At 36.0% G+C, this 17,780-nt stretch overlaps 1 long non-coding RNA gene across 1 annotated transcript; it reads left to right on the top strand.

Moving 5' to 3' along the window:
* The first annotated feature begins 454 nt into the window (after positions 1-454).
* Positions 455-12,761, top strand: LOC130556997 (uncharacterized). The gene is made up of 3 exons (XR_008963261.1): positions 455-671; positions 1,117-1,225; positions 12,744-12,761. It is a non-coding gene; the product is annotated as an uncharacterized LOC130556997 (long non-coding RNA).
* Positions 12,762-17,780: the final 5,019 nt, after the last annotated feature.

The raw sequence follows: 17,780 nt of genomic DNA, 5'->3' as shown, positions 1-17,780 counted from the left end.
CTTTTAAAATCTGAACAGATTCGTTTTAAACTAGACATCATACACTTGCAGACTTTTTGAAAGTTTCAGATAGAAACACACTAACTGATCAAATCTGCAGACTGGCAAAGACTTTCTGCAACAGGTCCGGACTGAAAATCTGAGCAAAAGTCTTGTAGTGTATTACGCCTTAACACAAGCAAGCACACAAATCATAGCCTGTAAACAACTTTGACGGCGTGTTTCCGTCATGTTTTTAAATTGGACAAATGTGGTCAATAAAATGTCATTGTATGATAAAAGAGCCACGTTTCTCCATTTGCGCTCCTGTGAAAAGTAGCTGCGCAAATGGTTTGAATGGATTTGAGGGTGAAAAATAAAGTCAGAACTGTGATTTTTGCCGAGGTGTTCTTCTTAACCCCCGCACAGGCTTCGTTTGCTCACTGAGCTCTTGTTTGTCCTTGTTAAGGCGGTGTGTTTTCGGGGCAGTCGGGAACGATGACAGCCGGCAGACCGCGCAGCACCTGTACCGACAGCGCACGAGCGCACAGCGCAGGTCTCTGACAGAAACATCCAGAACACTGAGGTGAGGTGAGAGAGTCTGCCGGCTGTCTTCTTCTATCAGCATCACCACCAGACGCATATATTCACACATACTGTGTACGACTGCTCGATAATCGCGAGAATGAGTTGTGAGTTGTGCTCATTTATACAGTATAAAATGATTGGTTGCTGCTTGGTTGTTTTGAGGTTTGCTCTTTCATAACTGAGGAGGTTTCTCTGTGTCTCAATATAAGTCTCAGATAGTGTTGCTTAGGAGAGTAAAAACAAAAACAAATGAGAGCGAAATTGTTGAAATACATGAAGAGTATGGAGATGTATACTGAATATAGATTAAGGTAAAATAATCTGGATTTGGGTCAATTTGATGAGAAATGCTTGAGTACATATGTTGAGATCTTCAATGATATTGACTTTTGATTGAAGACTTAACAAATCCGAACAAAAAAAGTTTCTGTTTATCCTCTCCACCTCACTTGCACATGCTCTCACTATACTATACATCTCTCTCTCTCTCTCTCTCTCCCTCTCTCTCTCTCTCTCTCTCTCTCGCTCTGTGTCTGTGTCTGTCTTAAGAAGCAATGCAGTAACAGTAAGCGCTGGAGCGCTGCAGTAGCAGCACCCACTGCCTCAGTATTCCAACGCACTTTATCTACACTTTCTGCTCCACGGGATGTGAGTTCAGGTAGGACTATTTTCTTTTTTCACCCCTTGTCACCACGGCAACATGCCTTTCCACGCTCTGATGCTCTGCCTTGCATCCCATCCCTCACATCAGCCTTGATGAGCCAGAACTGAGAGCCTCAAGTGCGGTTACTGTAGGTCACGATGCTAAGCCGCCTGGACTCATGTCAAGAGCCGATTCTCTTCTGCATGTTTCATTGAAATGGATGCTGGTGTGGTGTCGGGAATTATTGACTTAATCTTTGATAGATTTTTCTTTGTGCAAAAGGGAATGCAGAAAGTTTCTGAAATTTCAAAGGCGTAAACTACAAGCTACAACTTGGTGTAAGCAAATACTTAGTGTTTACAAAGAAAAGTAAGATATCTGTTGTGAGATATTAAATAGTGAAATAGTAAGATATGGAAATATATGAAAATAGACATTAAAACGTAGTGTAAAAAGAGATTTTAAAAAAGGTAGACATTTAAATAACAGAATAAGAAAGAGGTATCAAAAAGTATTAAATGAGTCCTTTCTGAAAAAGACAGAAAGAAAGACCTTTTCTCTTATGCGACAGTCAACAGAATTTTTCGGTGAGCTGTATTAATTATCACACATATACAGAAACACCAGAGCACCTCAATGCGTTTTACTGCACGCTGATATGCCTATTAAGCATAAATACATGTATTCTGGAATATTGCACAGCTCCTTTTATGAGTTATAAATCAAATTGAAGTCACATTTCTTATATGAATGAGAATAACACTTTCAAACAAATATATTGTATAAGTTATATTTTCTTAAACCAGACGCATAATCGAAATAACGCCTCAAAGTGAAGAAACAACTGCTCTATGACCTGGAAAGATGCAGGACAACATCTCAAAAAAGTGACAAATTTGATGTTAAATAGATCTTAAAATGTGGATGTTGTTGATGTTAAAAATTTAGGAGATCTTCAATTATGTACTATATATGTGTGTGTAAGAACTAAATCAGTAACAGAAAGTAGCTACATTATAAAAGACACTTTTGCACAATAATTTTCACTGAATGAGGAATCCTCTTTTGATAAAACATTTTATAAAACTTTCCAAAATGAAAATTCTGTCATCATTTACTCACCTTCGAGTTGTTCCAAATCTGTATAAATGTCTTTGTTCTGATGAACACAGAGAAAGATATTTGGAAGAATGCTTGCAACCAAACAGATCTTGCCCCCCACTGACTCCCATAGGAAAAATTGCTTCATCATTTTTTTTATTCTGTTGAACACAACAGAAGATATTTTGAAGAATGTAGGACAGCAAACAGTTCTGGGGCACTTTTGACTACCATTGTCATTTTCCTACTATGGGAGTCAATGGGTGTCGAGATCTGTTTGGTTATAAGCATTCTTCCAAATATCTTTCTCTGTGTTCATCAGAACAAAGACATTTATACAGATTTGGACCAACTCAAACTTTTACTAATGAACAGAAAGAAATCTTAAAGTCCCAGTGAAATTAAAAATGACAATTCTTATTTTTTCATGAAATATTGCAGCGTTTATTGTAAATATCTTTTCAATGTGGGTCATTTTCTTTTTAAAATTCATGTGCCCTCATAATCTTCAGTTAAAATCTGAAAATGCACTTCTGCCCTGAAATGACTCTCTATCTCAAATGACGTAAATTAGACGGCTTGTGCGGTGCATCCGTTAACTCCTCCCCTTCAACTGTCAGTCTGCTACCAGTTTCATTTCAAAATCAATGAGCTGTTTTTACACATCCAATCAATTCGCAATGAAAAACGCAAGCCACGCCCACTAATTTTCTCCTTTGAAATTCCTTTTCACTCGGAAATGTGTCAGAATACGGAAGTAAAAACTTCCGGTCCACGGGGACTTTAACCTAAGAAAAAGGGCGGGGTTGACCTCGTTGCTATGGATGATGTCAGCAAGCTTACTGACAATGACCACAGTGATTGGATGATAGAGGATGGGTCTCTGTCAGTCATTTAGTCATATAAATATTATTAATTAAGATCTTAAAATAAAATATTTTCATATATAATTATTGCCGTATTCAAATTAAGATGATAAAATATACACATTAAGTTACTAATTCAACAAGTAAAGAGTTAATTTACAAAAACAGATAACTCTTTTTTTTTCAAAATTCAAGTTTTTATTGTGCATTCCAATTAATATCAATCAAACCGTTTGCTTTTTATTGTTTTTTATTAAGTAACAATAACTTAAAAAAAATAAAGCTAACAAATACAATAAAACACAATAAACACATGATTTTTGAATTATTTTAAAAAAGGAGTTATCTTTTGCAAATAATCTATATGTTCATATAAAGTAAATGTTCAGCTAATTGTAAGCATTTGCCCGTCCCATAAACAGTTAGCAGATATTAGTCTTTATGGTTACGCTCATTGTCATGAAATCTTTCTCAAATGTTTAGGTTTCAAGGCAGACTGAGGTGTTACAGCCATTTTAGGATTGTTGTGAGTTGGTCTTAGTGACTTAAGAGTTCTCTTCACTACTCCTTACGTCTCACAGGTTTAGGAGCTAGTTTTAGCGCTAAAACGCTTTGTGAAATACTCTTAGCAAAAAAATGTAGGAGTCCTAAAATTATGACAGACACGCCCATTATTTTTAAGAGTTTCTCCTAAATCAGCAAGTTCGGAGCTACTTTTATCCTTAAGATGTTTTGTGAATATGGGCCCAGGCCTATTTATAAAGAAATGCACCATTTTAATCTATTATATCAGCTTTCACTCAACAAACAAAGATTTCATTCATGTGAAGTTTGAAATGGTAAGGAAATCTATCTCAACTCTGCTGATATAAAATATACATGAAATAAGTAAAACCAAGCATAACAACTTGAATATATAAACAGAAAAAAGTTCCTTTAGAGAGCATGTGTGTTGGTGTCAGGCACTGGTGTTTGTGCCTCAAATCGTGACGATGAAAATGTATTAAACCATCACTTCATCATTTTCATACTCTTGACGTCTTGTGTCATCTTGCACCTTCGCTGTTTGTGCTAACAGCGTCATACATGAACTCTTCCCTGTTTTCCCTCCTCACAATAAACCCTGTGCCTCTTTAAATCGTAGACGGTCAGCGGAATTTAGTGCTGAAGGTGAACGTAAATGAACCTTTAAACTGTTGGGTCTGCACCTGTGGTTTACTGGGTTGATGTGTGTTATATATTGTAGGAAATTAATTCTGTGAGCTTTTTGTAAGTGCCAAGATATGAACCATCCTGCCAGACAGAGGTCGAGAGAATGGCAGGAGCGAGCGAGCGATGTATGCAAGAGGAGAAAGAATGAGAGACAAAGATATGAGATGTATGGAGTTGAATTTGAAGTGTCATTTTTTGTCTATTAAAATACTTTATGCATTATATTTTAGTATGTAATGCAAGTATTTGAGCGCACCACACGATAACATTTATTCTGTAGACTTCAGTCTCTGGGAAGCCATTGGAAACTAAGATGTGTTTGAAAGAAGTATCGGTGATCAATGTACATTCAGCTTCAACAATAATTTTCACTGCGGTGAATGACATTGATGAAGAATAAATAGAACGTTTTTTTCTTTACACCATTATTGTAATTTTCCACTTTGCAAATTCAATTGGTAGAGCATTGTGTTAGTAACACAAAGGTCATGGGTTCGATTCACAGAATAAAACAATCTATACATTGCACTGTATGTTGTTTCGGATGAAACCATTTACCAGACGCATAAATATCAGAGATGGTAAAAAATGAAAGGACCATTGTGTAATTTTAGCGGCATCTAGCGGTAATGTTGTGAATTGCAACCAACAGTTCACTCCAGTCCTCCCTTTCGAAGCACTGTGGAGGCTGAGAGAGAATTAAGATGTCGTCACTTTTTCGCTTCTTTCCTGAACGAGATAACATGTTTATGAAACGCGTTCTGTAGAGCATTTTGTCCGTTCAGGGCTACTGTAGAAACAACATGACGAATTCGTTGTAAATGGACCCGCGGTGTATGTAGATAGAAATAGCTCATTCTAAGATAATAAAAACATAACGCTTCATTATGTAAGGTCTCCGTACACCTCTGAAGACAAAGTTATGTGTCATGGTTCTGTCCCATCTTGTCTTGCCTTTCTTGACCAAGTGGCAGAATCATGACAGAACCTCATGTTTTTGAGTGGAGAGGAGCACGACATAATGTGCGTTCTCTCCGGTCTTTGGCCCCGCCCCGCTTCCCACCTGTGTTTCATTACCCTCACCTGCCCATTGTTATCTCTCTTGTTAGTTACCCTTTAAAATGCCCTCGTGTCTATTGTCCCGTGCTCGTTTGTACTACGTTGTTCGGCGTGCTTCTACCTTGTTTGCCGTACATTCTTTGTGAGTTTTGATATTGCCTGTTTCGTTATCCTGTCCTGTTATATTGTTCCTGACCCCGCCTGTTTGACTGCCCTGCCTTGTTTCATTCATTTTAGTTAGTTTGACGTTGTGTCATGTTTGTTATTTAGTTCGGTTCCTGTCTAATCGTTAGTCTTGTTATTTAGTACCCTTGGTTTATCCCCCTCGTGGGAAGTGTTTATTTTTCAGTTTTGTATTTAAGTCGTGTCCGTGTATTACCCCATCGTGGGTGTTTTCTTTTGTCCCCCTCGTAAATAACAAATTTAATTAAAAAAATAATTTAAAGCATAAATAAGTGTACTTGAGTAAAAATACTTCACTACTACTGTCTGCTGTCTCTGATAAATGAACCAGTGTGTTAAAGTGGTGAAGGGAAGATCTGTTTGCTGTTTAGAAATGATTAAACTCATCATTATTGGCAAAAGTGGCTCTGATGAAGCGCGAGGTGAAAACAGATGTGACACTGACTAATGTTGTGCTGGAATCAAGCCTTTACTTGCAATCTCATCTTGCTTTCATTTGCTAGAATGCCACAACAGCATTCTGTTAAGAGAATAACAGAATACAAGCTCTTCGAACAGGCGCACACAAACACTTTTCACAAACGAACATATACTGTTTGCACTGTTTGATCTTCTTTCGAAAGCAGGATTTTATACATTGTACAAAACACAAATAATGACTCAATGTTGCATTCATAAGGTTGCCACCATATCGCTTATACTGTTTACTTTCTCAGTCAGTTTTTACTTTTACCATAACTGTTATGGTACAGCCAACACAATCTCACTGGGATTCGTAACTATTTTACGAGGTGGCTAATTAGTAATAATTCGTACAATCTCATTCGTACATTTTGGTACGATTTGCTTCCGAGCCAGTGGCATTAGGTTTAGGGGCGGGGTTAGGGGTGGGAATTCAGTATTGCTTTCTCTCACAACGTACACTGTACGTGATACAGAACAACCTGATCTCATGAGAATTCTTAACTATTGCATAGGAATTCGAATTGCGCAAAAAAAGCAATTCCGAAGCCCCACCCATAATCCTAACCATGGCTGGCATAAAAGCAAATCACCTCATAAAGAATTTATTAATTAAATAATCACCTCATACTAGAATAGTTACAAATTCCCATGAGACTTATCAGCAACCATTTTAAAATAATCTTAATAAGTTAGTTTGTATATGTGTGAAGCTAACTACTAGTAAAGTACCTCTATCGCCCCCATGAGTTTTCAAGTTTGTTACCGCCACAAAAACTCAAGAATGCATTGGCCAGACTGAACAGCGTGTTTCTGTGTTAAGAGGCAAACACTTTTTAGAGGGCAAAGACTTTGTTGAGTATTCATGACTCAACAAAACTGTCAGTATTGAAACTACCACTAGCCCGGAGAGGACTCTTGTGGGTTTGTTTGCATTTCAGCAGGGACCAAACCTGGTGACACTGTATTATAAACGACATCATTTTAAAAATAGAATAAGCAAAAATTATGCCTTTGCTACAAAAAATGTGATCACCAAAGGAAAATTACCTTTTTTTTGAGCAAGTACAAAAACTGCACTGGAATTGGTTGCACTCTGCTCGTTTTGTAAAAAGTGAAACCCTTCTCACTTTTGTTTGATAGGGTTGTCCTTCTCCACTATGAATAAGGTTACAATCAATTTAGACTGCAAATAGGATTGTATTCATATTTGAATGTGAAAGAACTAGGTCATACTTCAGTATCGGGAGCTATTCTCGCTATTAACAAACCCTTAACTACGACTTTTCCCCCAGTAAACTCTTAATTTGTTGCTTATTAATAGTTAGTAAGGTAGTTGTTAGGTTAAGGTATTGGGTAGGATTAGGGATGTAGAGTATGGTCATGCAGAATATGTGCTTTATAAGTACTAATAAACAGCCAATATGCCAATAACAGGCATGCTAATAACAACTAGCTAATAGTGAGAATTGCTCCCTATACTGAAGTGTCACCAAAAACTAAAATGGATTTACCATCCTAATTCACTCTTTTTAATTTCACAATTTCTTGATGCTTGGGTTGGACTAAGGAAATTCTTCAAATTGCATTTCAGTTCATTCAGATTGCAACTGAATTATAGAATTATAGAGAGATACGAACACAAGCGAGAGACAGTAATTGGGAATAAATGGAGAAAGAAAGAAGCTGAAGAGAAATGAAGAGAAAGAGAGTAAAGGCAGAAAGTGTGAGAGGTGTAATGAGACAATCGCTCCTCAGGGTTGATAAAAAGACCCCAACAAATGAAACTGATGAATGTTCTGCTCACCCGTGTGAAGTGTCTCTAATCCCCATAGAAGACACTGTAAAAGCCAAAGCTTTTGGGCTAACACTGTGTGTGGGTGTGTGTTTGTGTGTGTTTGAAGACAGCAGATGTCCTCTCCATCTTTTTTCATTTCTGACAGATGGGCCATGATTAGGCTCGAGAATTTTTCCTTTTTTTAAATACCAGTTGAACAATATTTCGCAATACAAAAAATACACTATATAGCGATACACAATATGACAATATGACCATATGACATCGGTTGAATCCAGGTGGTTGTGATGCATATATAACGTTTTATTGTTGCTATAAGAAGTTCTCTCTCTTTGTTTAAATTTCTAAATTTCTTCATTTTTAATTTGATTTGAAAATTCAGTTTTATTTTTCTGTGATAGACTTATTCAACTTTAATTAAACCGTGAATGTTGTCTATTCTATATCAAGTATTTTTTTAAAACTTGTTAAAATATCTTGATACTAAGATAAAGTGAACCCAGTATTATGTAATTTATCAAATCATGAGCCGAGTCTATCAGCACATCCCTGTTGACAGTATTAACTTCTATCAGATATATACATTTAAAATAAACTTTTTGATGATGACTCATCCTGCACTGCTCAGTTTTTTGTCCAATCAGATGCTGTCTAGAATTTAAAAGCCCCTCCCCCACACATCACCTGTAACTGAGCGTAGCTTATTCATGGCTGTGATGTGAACGGAATCATGAATTGTGAACAAAAATTTTAACCAGATTCTCTAAATTCCTTGCGACTTCCTATCGTCAGTCATTAAGTACGATAAGTGACAAATAATCCAACCCAGAACACAGACTCTTACACGTCTGGTGTATTTTCTCGCGTAGTCACCCATAAATTAAATTATTGTTGATGTCGTTCTTGAGTGACATTGTCATTTCTGCCTCTCACACACACATAAAACACTCTGACTGTCCTAATCTTCAATCCCAGTTTATTCACCTCAATACCCTCAATACCCCAGTCTTTAATCACCGGAGGCAATTATCCCAACACTGCGTGTGTCTCACACTATTACACTTAAATGATAACAGCCGGAAAAATAATTTATCTCTGACAGCAAAGACCCTGTAATGACAAAAAACGTCTAGAAAATAATTGAATGATGATAAAGAGTTAAAGCCATGGAAAACAATGTGCAGACATATTGAGTGGCCCCTCCCCCTTTGAAAACAGCCAATAGCGTTTAGTCTACATCACAGTCAGGAATCTGACGAGAAGCTGAAGTGCAGGATGGTGTCATCAAAATCATTGATTCATATTGGTGGAAGTGCCTTAAATCTGAAGGAATGTCTCTTGTTTGATTTCACTTCGAAAGGAACTTAAAAATATAAAATGTCTTGCGTATTTTCAGTTTCTGTGATTTATACATAAAAAATTTAGCATTTGGCAGACACTTTTATCCAAAGCGACTTACATTGTATACTATACATTTGTTTCTGAGGATATGTGCAATCCCTGGGATCGAACCCATGACCTTGGCGTTGCTAACGCCATGTTCTAACCATCATCTCACCACCATATACACAGGGCTGGGGAGTGTACGAAATACATGTAACTTAGTTACGGATTTAAAATATGTATTTCATTACAGTTACTTTTAAATGGGTACTAATCAAATTACAGTTACATCCGAAAAGTATTTTAGATTAAAGGGATTACTTGGAATTTTAATGTCATTTATTTCATTTAAACATTAATATGAACTGTAACAGGTGAACAGCAATTGGTTATTCTCTGACTCTCACAATCTGCAAAAGCATCCTAAACTCAGTCATGCTCATAAGTTTCATACCCCTTGCCGAATATGCAACATTTGAATAATTTTAACAAAATAAGAGGGATCTGGGTTCATAGAAATTGCATGTTAATATTATTTAGTACTGGTAGTTGTCTGTGAGTTTCTTGTTTAAGTAATTTTTTAGGTCATTGCGACTTTTTGTCTCACAATTCTGACTTTTTCTCACAGTTGTGAGTTTATATCTCATAATTCTGACTTCTTTTCTTAGAATTGTGGAATATAATGTCCAATGAGGGATAACTGTCAAATTGATGTTGTTTAAAATAATAAGCAGAGGAAAGTCCTCTGTTTGGTGATCCCTTTGGTTTTTTTTGTACCCATATACCATTAGTATTCCAAAGTATTCTAAAGTATTTAGATTAAGTTACAAAATTTGTGTAATCTAACAAAATACGTTACAGATTACTTTTTAAATCATGTATTTTGTAATCTGTAGTGAAATACGTTTTAAAAGTAACCTTCCCAGCCCTGCATATACATCAAATGACAGCGTCATTTTTCATTTGTATTTGGTTCCGGTGACTAACTCGGCAACAGACGGCGAAAACTAAACCTATTTATCAACTTTTTTATCTCCTTTTAAATGAGACGGCTCCAGCAGATTAATGAGGGAAAGCCATCTTGTTATCGACAATAATCTCTGAGAACACACTTTTTTTCTTTCTTACTGTCTGTGAAAGCTCTTTTTATTCGCCAATTTCTCGCTATTAAATGATTTTGTAAGGCCATCTACGAGCGACCGAGGACAATCTTTGAAAGTCCCAGACCGTGTCCACAGGTCTCGCACTCGGATTAACTCGGAGATGAAAGGTTTTCCTCGCTCATGTTTTTTGGTTGACGGGGACAGCAGCAATTTTCCATTAAATTGCTAATGCCGTTGCCAAGGTTACTGTTGGTCCGTACTCGAGTGAATAGTAATTACTGTTTCTAAATAAGAATCAACAGCATGGCCGTATAAAGGTTGGACCGGTTCGCCGTCTTGATGAATGTGGGGAAATCCTCAAACCTGCTGATGCGGGTGACATGATGTACGGCTCGGGGTGAAGTCAGACTGGAAGTTTGTTGCATTATTAAAACAGATTTCATTTCACTAGCCCTGAGGCTCTGGGGTTTGCGGTGGAGGGAGGGATTGTGACATTGGCGTGCGATGGGCGGTGACGTTTCAGGAACCCTTAACACGGTTTAAAAGTGCATTCAAGTGAAAATTCTGTCATCGTTTACTCACCCTTAAGTTGTTCCAAATCTGTATAAATGTCTTTGTTTTGTTGAACACAAAAGAAGATATTTTGAAAAATGTGGAATATCATACAGTTTTGGGGCACCTTTGACTGCCATAGTAGCTTTCCCCCTACTATGGAAGTCAATTGTGCCCCAGAAGTGTTTGGTTTGGTTCTTCCAAATTACTTTTTTATGTGTTCAACAGTACAGTTGTTTGAAACAACTTGAGGATGAGTAAGTGATGACAGAATTTTAATTTTTGGGTGAACTGTCCCTTTAATACTATTTATTAATTCAACGAATGTGCCGTCACAGATGTGCACAGTGGGTTAATATGGGAGAAATGTTGTGTATTTTCAGTGGAGTACATTACAGAACAAGGTTAGACTTTATTATGTAGCTGAAATACACAATATACATAAAAGAGCGCCCGCAGGGTTTTCTATAAACTTCTTCATTAAATATGCAGAAATGGAAGGCGTCTTGTTGTTGCCTTTGGCAAAATGAAGAATATTAAAAATATCCAAAAGAAGCGTTATAAACGTTGATTTGAAAAGGTATTTGAAAAAAAAAGATAAGCTCTTAGAAATGAACAGAATTGAACTTCTCAGAAAGGTTCTGCGAAATGTAAAGGTTCTTTACGGAGCCATGCAGCCAAAAATTGTTCTTCTATGACATCATATACTAGCACGTTTATATTTGCGCATGCATTCCATAAAATAAAGTGTATAATTCAAAATTAAAACAACACAACCATTCATTATACTTACACTTGAGCATTTCCCGTTTCCATGGTAACACGGATTGGCCAGTGTCACTTCATCTCATGTGCCTCTGTGTCTTTAATAGAGTTTCACAAAAGACTTCTACAGCGCCTCAAAGTCTGTGTTTTACATGTTTTAAATTGCTCCTCGTGGACTCCAACGGAAAACTCTTAAGCAAATTAATATTTAATAATAACTATTCATATTTAATGCTTCCAATCAAAGCTTTCCGAGTTTTATCTTCTCGTTTGGTTACATCTTCATACTCTGATGGGCAGGGGATTGTGGGATTGACAGAGTAGCATAGCAAGACATTCAAAGACTAATAAAAAGAAATAATAAACTTGAGCCAAACCGCTAATGTTGTCTATGAGGTGAAGGCAATGATCAGATTTCTTCTACTTCACTGTATTCATGATCAATTTTTACACAAATGACGTCAAAAGAGAATCAATACTAATAACACATGCGTTAGCCAACAATAAAACTGACTGACGATAAAACTAGCAGATATCGAGCACACTTCTTTGAGTGTTAAAGCAATATAAACTGATTTATATAAAAGTAGAAAAAGCGTTTTGACAAGAGTCTAATGCATGGTTTGTGTGCGCTCCGTTTTTATTGCGTTATGATGAATTAACATTGTTTTTATGGCACTTTATTATGGCTGAACATTACATTACTACCTGCTTAAAGATCTCATTAATGATTTATAAATGCTACACTTACCATGTAGCATTCATGCGTTCATTTAAATATAAGACCAATGATTTATTTTAAAGAGACGGTGACACGAGATGTTTTGAGAAGATTTGGCTTTATGGAGTTTCGTGCACTTTGTATTGTCGAACGTTTGTTTTGCATCAGTCTCGCCAGTTTCGTTTGTTGTTATCGTTCGAGATCAGAAGGCTTACATGCCAACACAGATCAGATTTTTCCAGCAACCCAATAAATAAGGGGCACAAAAGGATTGGTTTTGGCAACTCTCTCTCTCTCTCTCTCTCTCTCTCTCTCTCTGTACCGACAGATAAGCAATCAGGATGTTAACAGCGGCCCGGATCGATGCGGACAGACCGAAGCGATGGAGGAGCCAACGGAAGACCCCGCTTTTGTGGACGTGGACCAGGGTCTGACTCTGGCGTGCCTCGCATTCCTCTGTCTGCTGCTGGTGGCGATGATCATACGCTGTGCCAAAGTCATCATGGACCCCTACAGCGCCATACCCACCTCCACCTGGGAGGAGCAACACCTGGACGATGAACAGATCTGAGTCGGCATGAAGTCACTCATCCCTGGAGGAAACATTCAGACATGACCTCAGCTAAACTTTCATATGCATTTATAAATCAAGCAGTAAAATCTGAAACCCAGATGGAATCGACATGTTTGTCATCGGCTTATGATTCCATGCACATTTACACACATGAGAAATCAGAACGCAACCGAAGCACACAAAGTTTTGAAGTCCTTTCAGTAGAGAAGACCTCAGCCTGGACCAAACCTAAACATAACACAAAGTGTGCTAATGTGTTTTTTAAATTCAAAAATATTTATTTCAGATGCACTATGTTAGGCCTAAACACGTGAACGTAAACGCTACCGGCTAGTCTGGTTTAATTCGTGCATTGTTTTGTGCAATTTTGTCAGACTACAATTCCTAAGAAATGTATGCGTTGCATTCTCAGCATTGCCACAGGGGGCGCTAAAGTTGACATTTACATAAACTGTCATTTTTTTCAGAGAAGCTGTTGTGGGAAAGCAGTTTTTGGAGAGACTCTTGCTAAGCAAGTTAGTTAAAGCTAGTTAAACTAAAGCTACACAAAAACACATTTGGTTTAGTGAAACGGACATTTAAAGGTAACTTTGGTGCCTCGTGAGAACGTTATTTACTGTACGTTGAGCATTAACCAAACATTGCATACTTATGTTTCAGGGTCATCTTTGGTCATTGTTTACTCGTGCAAATGTTGTTCAAACTCCCCATGACAGTTTTTTGGAACCAAACCACAAATTTGACTTTCATCAAATAACGAATTCTATTTTTATTCATCCTTATGCCTTCAAGACACTTGAAATATACGGCACGAGTCACGTGGACATGCTATTTTACAGCCCCGTTTGCGTCCTTTTGAGAAGAGATTGTCACCATTCACTCCCATTGTAAACAAAAACACAACACTTTACAAATCTGTGTTTTGATTCTTACGATCAGGGGTTTGAATGACATGGGAATGAGAATATTCATTTTTGGATAAACTAACCCTTTAACTGCGGTTAAGTTTTACAAGAAAATAAAACCTGGACTCTGTGGAGGCTGCGATGAAAAGAAAACCAAAAAAAAAGCAATTTAGAAGAAATTGACTATTAACGTGAGCGAGACATACATTTACAAACCTGACAACGTTTTTACAGTATATTTAGTTTCTTCAAATTGCTTTGAAATGACGTTTAATTTTTAATATGATTTCACTAAATCATCTGGGTTTTTAATTTCTCTCATTTCTACATGATTTTATTGTATTATCTTGAATGAAATGTACATATCACAGAGAGCTCTAGTCTGCGCTGCATGATATCAAGTGCCTCAGCTGAATAATAAATGAAGTTATGAATGAAGTTATAAATGTCTTGATGAAATTGCTCTTAGTAGAAATAAAACCGAAACAGCTTGTCGAAACGCATGAAGAATATGCATCAAATGAATGTATAATCTGGATTTGGGTAAATTTGATGGGAAAAGTTGTGAGTTCATATTGAGATGGTCAATAATATTGACTTCTGATTGTAGACTTGACAGATTTCTGACTCTTTTTCTCAGGAGAAAAACACTGATGAGACTTCAGAGAAAGTTTACATTTGCTCTCCGTCTTGGAGAAATATTTATGACGTTTAAGAGATCTCATCCGTGATTTCTTATCTATCTTATTCAAATTTGGGATTGGGCATCTGTCTGTTCAGTCAGATTTGCTTTGTTTTTTATCATTTCAATAAGAGTTTATGACCGTAACACATTTAAGGTGCTGCACGTTCATTGTTGAAAAGCATTTCTACCATAGTGTTCCTCACATGTTAAAAATGACCTGATGAATGGGTGATGTGAGAGTGTTTTTTGGTCTCTTCTGCACACCGCAAGCTATTTTTCTCTCTTCATGTTTATTTATTTCCGGCAGTGCCGAGTCATCAGTCAGACTATAACGCCTCGGGTTTTCATTTGCTGCTCAATTCATTCAATGAAACAGCACATCAATTTCTTGGCAGTGCTGGCGGTATTTCACTTAACCCTTATAAACATTTGCATTGTAAATTGTTTAGGGGCTGTGTTTGAAGATAAATAAATATACAGGCCCCGGGGGGTTTCAACTCAAAAGTCCAATTACACAAATGTACATTTTCTCCATGCAGCAGCGGTGTAAATGGGTCTTTACATTTTGTTGGAATAAAAACAGGTTTTAAATATGATCCATTTAAACAATTTATTGATCACTATATTTGAATAATTAAACAAAAGTGTAATAAAAAACGTACTAAATTATTGCACTGTATAAATCTGAATCTGCTGAAAACCTATAAAAGATTATTCTTGTTGTGACTACTTACCCCATATAACAAATGTTATTCCTGCCTCAGTTATTGTAAATAGCAGTAAATATTGCTGTTAAATAATCTAAATATTTATTATTTTTTCTTTCCTTCTCTACTAAAAATAAGACAGCTTTTTTAAGTTTAAATAACGTACTTTTTATTAGGTGATTTTGTTTATTCCCATTATGCAAAGAAAATATATTTTCCTATATTTTAACTGTTAATATATTAAATTATTTAATATATATTTCAAAATATATGGACTAATACCCTGTTTTTATATTATAATTAAATTATACAAAAATATAAGCACTTGGTTCAAATAAATGAATATATAATATTTAATGTATTGCATTATATTTTCCAGTATATTCCCAACTATTTTTCTTTCATAAGGGTGGACTTTACCCTATTTCTTCAACAGCTCACATGGATGGCACGTGTGCTATAACCACCGCACCACTGACCACAGACAACCAAACTTCAGAGTCAGATGTCAAATATTTCTGGTTCCTGAGAAAAAAAAACACATTGTGTTGTCCGATGGATGTTCTGCTGGTCTATGAAATCATTTTGACTTAAATACTAAAACTTGTCCCCACCACTTCTGAAGCTTTGTTAGCTTGGGGAAGGGAGAAAACACATCTTCAATCCATCTGCGTTCAGAATTTGATTCAGATGTGCATCATGAAATCCATTTGTGCCAGCCGGTTATGTGTTTATGCACCTCTATGAAAGATTCAATGTTCCTCTCAACCTTCATCCAAACTCGATAGCAGCACGAGCTGAAAGAGTTCTGCTCCTCTGACCACACACACAAATCAATACTTACATTAACTTTACAGGCACAGTAACTTTAGGATCATAATTCAGATGGGACGGCTGATCAAACTGAATGATGTTAGTAATAATAATTCTGCATTGTCGAGGTGGACGTTTAATACCGGTGTGTACAGTTCGTACACTGCTGGACCGTTGAAGAATTCCTGCTGACTCTATGATCAATTATTCATGAATCTATACATAAAATAAAGTGTAGAATTTACTTTTAAAATATCCGTGCAAATTGTTACGAGGATTTTATTAAGTAAAATGTGCTGCTATAATTCAAGTAGAACTTACTAACCAGAATAAAGTAAATTCTACTTATTAAATACATTTAGTATTTAGTATAGTATATACATTTAGTATGTACATTTACTTATTAAGTAAATATTACCTAAAGTAAACAAAAAAAGATTACGTTGAACAAAAACACGTGTCTAACTCGAACTTCACGGTTCACTTACTTTCATATTAAAATGTAAAAAAAATCCAATTTAGATGGTCAAGTAAGAAGAGACTGATGGTCTCTTTACTGGCATTAGCACAGTTACTGCTCAACAAGTGACATTTACATTTACATTTAGTCATTTAGCAGACGCTTTTATCCAAAGCGACTTACAGACGCTCAGGGAGCAATAATACAACAGGCGCTAATACAAAGTTACTAGTTTCAACAAAAGCTAGACCAATACCTGTTGAGAGAAAGAGAGAGGTTTAGTGTTTGTTTTTTATTTTTATAAACATATAATAACACACTTCATGATTAATATAGTGCCTTCCTCACACTAGGCACAAGCAACGCTCTTCTGAACAACGGTAACCGGTAAAAATAACAGTAAAACGGTAAAAATAATACCAAAACTCTCCTAAATCTCAAAGATAAATCAACACAAAACACGAACAAGTCTTTCTTTTTACTGAAAAACTCTTAAAATGACAGTTAATCTTAAAAAATCAATCTCCTAATGCAGTCAGATGCAAAGCATGCTGGGAACTATCAACTGTCAAAGTAGTTATATCTAGAAAAATGATTTGTGTAGTCTCAACACAAAATAAATAAGTGAACTAAATTTTGACCATTTAAATGGGTTTAAAATAATAAAATGGAGTTGGATTTACTTCATAATTTGTTCAATTAAATTTACTCACACAAAATAATTAAAATCTTAACAAACAAAATGAGTAGATTTCATTTATTCCCAAGATTTTTTTGTTATTTTCACTCAATTTTTTTATTTCTTTCCATAAAATCTACTAAGGCACATAATCATTTTTTTCAGTAGTGCATGAACTTTAAGATATTTTTAGATTTTATTTAAAAAAATGTTTATTAAAGCGGTTTTGTTTTAAAATGTTAACGGGCTAATTCACCCAAATATCATGGTTTATTCACGTTCGTGTTGGAAGGCCTTTTTCGTATTTCGTCTATTTTCTTATAAAATATACTGATTATAGATTCCTATAATCCATACTTCTTTTATATGTAATATAATGATGTCATTCTTGAAAAGCACTATTTTTTAAGTGGGATAATATAAGAGATTGTCAACCCTTTCAAGCTAGCTTTATAAAGATTGTGGTATCACAGTATCATTCTACCACCATGAAAAAAAAATACTTTTCTATTTAATATTCCAAACCTGTGTGACTTTCTTTC

This window comes from Triplophysa rosa, linkage group LG1 (genome assembly GCF_024868665.1).
Source record: "Triplophysa rosa linkage group LG1, Trosa_1v2, whole genome shotgun sequence".
In the NCBI taxonomy this organism is placed as follows: domain Eukaryota; kingdom Metazoa; phylum Chordata; class Actinopteri; order Cypriniformes; family Nemacheilidae; genus Triplophysa; species Triplophysa rosa.
The sequence above is the reverse complement of the archived record's forward strand: the minus strand, read 5'-3'. Positions and strand labels throughout refer to the sequence as shown.